This window comes from Thunnus maccoyii, chromosome 10 (assembly GCF_910596095.1).
Source record: "Thunnus maccoyii chromosome 10, fThuMac1.1, whole genome shotgun sequence".
In the NCBI taxonomy this organism is placed as follows: Eukaryota; Metazoa; Chordata; class Actinopteri; order Scombriformes; family Scombridae; genus Thunnus; species Thunnus maccoyii.
The window spans coordinates 761,675-766,674 of record NC_056542.1 but is presented as its reverse complement, the minus strand read 5'-3'; the positions used below and the strand labels follow the sequence as shown (position 1 = coordinate 766,674).

Genomic DNA, 5,000 nt, shown 5'->3' with positions numbered 1-5,000 from the left:
GAAGGATTTACTGTGAAGCGGATTCCATCAGATCATCACCACTGATGAACCGTAAGGAGGGCTGCACCAACCAGGTCTGAAAGAAACTGACAGTCGGGTTTAATCAGAGTTTATTTAAACAGATTCAAATAAAACATGAGTTTAAACTATAAACCAGGGTTCAGAGGTCAACAGTTTAATAAATGTCACTGTGACACAGAAGAAGTAAATGTAGAAGTGATGTCAAAGGTAACTGAGCTGCTGTAGAGTCCTGAATCTTCAGCTGACAGCAGAGCAGCATCACAGACTCTAATCAGACTATCAATAATAATAATAATAATAATAATAATAATTATAAAAAATAATAATACTTTATTAATATAGCACATTTAACAACACAGTTACAAAGTGTTTTACAATAAAAACAGATTATAAAAAAACAGTTAATAAACACAAAGAGATTAAAACAAACTAAAATGCCATTAAATATAAATGAATTCACCTAAAAGCAATTTTAAAAAAGTTTTAGGTTTTTAAAGTGATTTAGAAGATGACAGGACTATATAACCGTGTTCTGACATATTACAGATCAAACAATTAATAAATGAGAAAATAATCACAGATTATTTGACAATAAAAACATTTGTGATGCAACATATGTTTTATAGGTTTATAATTTATTGTAATAGTTGATAAAAAAGTACATAAAAAGTAAGGAAATTTGTGTTTGATAGATTATTTCTTTGTTGTAACTTGAGGTTGTTGAGGCTGTTTGTTAAATGAATAAATTGATAAATTGCCAATATGTCTTGTTTCTTCAAACTTCAATCATCCAATCCACCAAACACCAAACAAGAGTCAATGGCAGAATAAGCTGTTTGGCATCAGCAGAGAAGATTTGGCAAATTTTTCACGGGAGCAACCCACAAATGCATGTTCCTTACAAATGTGGCTCCATTTAAAAGGGAAATAAACAGACTTTCGAACAGATTTATTGCCAAGAAGTATTGTTACAACAAAGAAATAATCTACCAAACAGACATTTCCTTACTTTTTGTGGTGAGTTTATAATCTGAACCATCAACTCGTCCTTTTTCAGATCAGTAAGAGAAGTTTGTTTTAACTCTTCGGCGGTGCAGCCCTCCTCCTCACTGCAGCCTCATGTCGTCATCACTCTGAATGTTTCTGCTCTGCTGAACTGCAGGAAGTTTTCTGAGTGAAAAATCAGTTTACAACATATTCCTGATGCTTCCTGAACTCTCCTCAATCACTGATTCCACTTCAGTCAGAAACTGACGCAGCATAAAAAGATCTGACTTGTTTGATGTTTACAGATGCACAATTTGCACCGAGGTCGTGTCCGTTTCTCTGATGGCGATGGATGAAAACACGGAGCTCGAAACGATTTCACCGTCTGAAGTTCAGCTCCTAAAACAATCTTTCACCAGGTGTTAATGAAGCGACGTATTTATTTTAACTGATCTTCATTTAAAAGCTCCTGTTTTGATTGAAGAATGTGGATAAAGTGCGCTGTATGTACTGTAATTATCTACACTCTCGTCAATATAATAGTTGTTATTTCAGTGTAAATGCTCCTTTAGTTCCTCTGAATAACTCCACTTTGTTTTGAACGCTGCGTCCTGATGACGTTTCCGTACTTTAAACCATCTCAGTGTTCAGAACTCTGAGGTGACGTTATGATCTGGTTTGTGTTGAAGGTAAATGAAGTGCGGTTTCTTGTTCATGAAATTCCAAAGACGTCATGTGACGGTGAAGCTGTTTGAAGGATTCGAACCAAAACCTGATGAGACTGTAAATACTGTAAAGATCTGAACTCATCTGTTCATGTGCAATAGAGCCTGTACTGTAATGTCAACCCACTCAGTGTGAAGCAATGAAGCACTTCATCCGGTTCACCATGAGGAGGCGCTGAAGAGTTAAAGGGACAGTTCCACATTTCCTCTTCCTGCTCAGAGTCACATGTTACAGAAATCAGTTTCATCTCAGAGTCCAGCACAGAGACAGAGGTCCAGGTCCAGTTAGCGAAGCTTCGCACAAAGACTGGAAGCCAGAGATGAGAGATCTGATTCACCTTCAGTTATTCCTGCACACAAAGCACTGAGTGAAGGGAGCAGTGAATGCATAACTTTACATTACTGCAATACTTTAACTACATCAAGCTCATAATACTTATGTACTTTTACTGTAGGAGGATTTTTCATGCAGGACTTTTAGTGCAGTGGAGTATTTTTACTTTGCTGTATTGGTATTTTTACTGCAGTTAAGGATCTGAGTTCTTCTTCTACTGCTGACTACAACCAGGAATCAGAAAAGAAGGATCACAGTCTGAACTGTATGACATGAACACGTCGTAAACTCGTCTCTGGACTGGACGCTCAGAGATGAAACTGATTTCCTGCTGAAACATGTGACTGACAGAACAGAGAACCAGCGGATTTACAGAAATGTTTGACTGTTTATATGAAGATTCACTGAATGCAGTTTTCAAACATCTCCACATTTGTTGCTCAGTTTAACTAAAATGTTCTTGATGACACTTGAAGCAAAAACTCTCCTTTGAGAAATGTTATAAATTAAATTAATTTAAAGATGAGTCTGGTGTTATTCTATATTTCTTCTTCATGTGCAAAGTCAAACCAACTGATCCACCAACAAGTCCTGTGATTAATCTTCTTTCTCATTGTTGTCCAGAAACTATTAAAAACACATCAATGTTCCTTCATTACCATGAACACACACACTGTGGTTTATTTAGACTCAGTCATACACACACCGTAATATGGATTCATCCACTGCTGAAAATAGTCCCCAACAAAAGCACTATTTCCTCCTGTTTGTTTGATAAAAACTACAGTGAGCAGCTGTTTCAGGAAATTATTGAGACTTTCTAAACATGAAACTATATCTTTGACCCGTTTTAAAGATCTAAGCCTCTGTTACATCATCATTGGCTCACAGGTGTAGCTTAATCATGAAACTACATATCTGTGAGGTGTTTTTAAAGATCTGAAGTAGGAACCAATGAGCTTGGAGCTGAGAGCCACAAACAGAGAACGGGAAGGAGGACGAACACATCGTTGGTTTGAGTCTGAACATGAGATTTAATGATGATGATAAAAATATAAAATAAGACCAGACGGAGAGTTTAACCATCTAGGACACAAATGTTTGAATGTTTATGAGAAATGCAGACATACTCTGACCTGCTGATACTTCAGTCTGTCTGCTGCAGGTGAGTCTCCAGGTGGGACAGAATAAACGTCCTTGTTGGGCATGTTTACCCGGTATAGTGAAGACCCGCCCCTACTCTGCCTCTGATTGGCCCTGACCCTACCCATCTTACTCCCCAGATGGTCCTCGGGTATCTTTGTTGGACTGCAAGGCATGCTGGGTAAGCACGCCCGCAGTGACATCATGCACCTGCTCTGTCACAGGAGACTTGTGGAGACAAGTTGAGACGGATCTGAGCTCTTCAGTTTGTCCTCATTCACACAAAAATACAACACGTGACTAGAAGTTTGAATAATTAATCAGATTATCAGAATAACGGGCCAGACGACACCTGATCAGAGAGGAGGATCAACTGCTCAACAGCTGCAGACAATAACAAAGTCTGTCTAACCCAACAGGACAGGTGTGTGACATCACAGGTGTGTGACATCACCTGTGACGCTTCAGAAGAGGGAGGAGCTACATCTTAGACCGTTGGGGGTAAACAGGTACGCTGTCTGTCAATCAGCTGATCAAACTGGACCATCTGATCCACTGTGATCCAGTCTGGATCCAGTTTAATCCAATGTGATCTGTCTGATCTGCTCAATTTAAAATCCAGTTTGATCTGGTCTAATGTGTTTGATTCTGATCCAGTTTGATCCAGTTGAATCAGGTGTGATCCAGTGTGATCCAGGAGGAGCGGGGGGGGGGGGGGGGGGTCTCAGAGGTTTGGTGAATGATGTAATTCTTCTTCGTAGATACTTGAAGTTTCAAACTCAAACAAAGTATTTTTGTAAGTCTGTCAGCAGAGAGAAACGTCTCTGATGAAGCTGTAATCTATTTTTCTTCTTTCACTTTGATTGTAACTCAGCTGTGGAATAAACATTTGTTTCATGTTCAGATCACAGTGTCTTCATGAGTCTCGTCCTGATTGGACGATTCAGCAGCCCAGGATTTATTGTTTATTTGTTGTATTGATGTAGAAAAGTCTGACTTCTCTTTGGTTACGTCACTGCCAGTCTTATAACCACAACAGAGAAACAACCTAAATTAGCTTTTTAGCTAATTAGTTATTTATGCTATTGGTTTACAGGTTGTTGTGTCGCCCCAGAAGTGGCCAGAAGTCATTAATAACACTTTAATAAGTAGTTTTAGTCTAAACTTACCTGAACCACAGAGATGTCAGCTCAGAAAACAATCATGATTTGATTTTGTAACAACCATTTGTGACGTTTCTGAAAGTATCGTCGACCTGTTTTGTCGTGTTACATGTTAACATGTGACATGAAAATAGAGAGGACCAAGAGTAGAACCCAGAGGAACCCCACAGGTCATGAATGCCTTGGCGGTGTTTTCGCTTTGGCTACATCACTGCCATTCTTATACAAAAGATAAACTGCCTAAATCTGCTTTTAAACTAGATGAGCTATTTGTGTGACGTGTTTGTATCAGTTTAACAAGTGAAAGCAGAAACAAACTGAGAGGATCCTTTTGTTATTAGCAGATAGAGGACTGTGTGTTTTATATGTTGCTGTAAAAAAAGTGTCATTATGTATCATGATGTCACACTGAGCCGTCATATTTACTTATATCATGGGAGATATCAACCAATTGACTAATCAATAATATCATCAATAATCAGAAACAACGACTGAACACATTTAAATATTTATTGGAGTGTAAAGAGTTTGTTAGAGTTCGATTTCGTAAAAAGTTCCCTTTAAAAACAAAGACAAAGAAAAGAGAAAACAGAAAAAACAAACAGACAGAAAATATTTACAGATTTG

General features: G+C 38.1%; 2 protein-coding genes across 3 annotated transcripts in view; one reads left to right on the top strand and one right to left on the bottom strand.

Annotated features, from left to right (window-relative positions):
• LOC121906409 (ankyrin repeat domain-containing protein 34A) overlaps window positions 1-228 on the top strand; it is a 3,088-nt gene extending 2,860 nt beyond the window's left edge. The window contains exon 2 of the mRNA XM_042425270.1: window positions 1-228. This exon is cut by the window's left edge and continues 1,737 nt beyond it. The gene's annotated coding sequence lies outside the window, so the exon portion shown is untranslated.
• Window positions 229-4,869: 4,641 nt separating this feature from the next.
• The window catches only part of iqgap3 (IQ motif containing GTPase activating protein 3), a 22,804-nt gene continuing 22,673 nt past the window's right edge, over window positions 4,870-5,000 (bottom strand). For both annotated transcript variants that reach the window (XM_042423821.1, XM_042423822.1), the window contains exon 37: window positions 4,870-5,000. This exon is cut by the window's right edge and continues 920 nt beyond it. The gene's annotated coding sequence lies outside the window, so the exon portion shown is untranslated.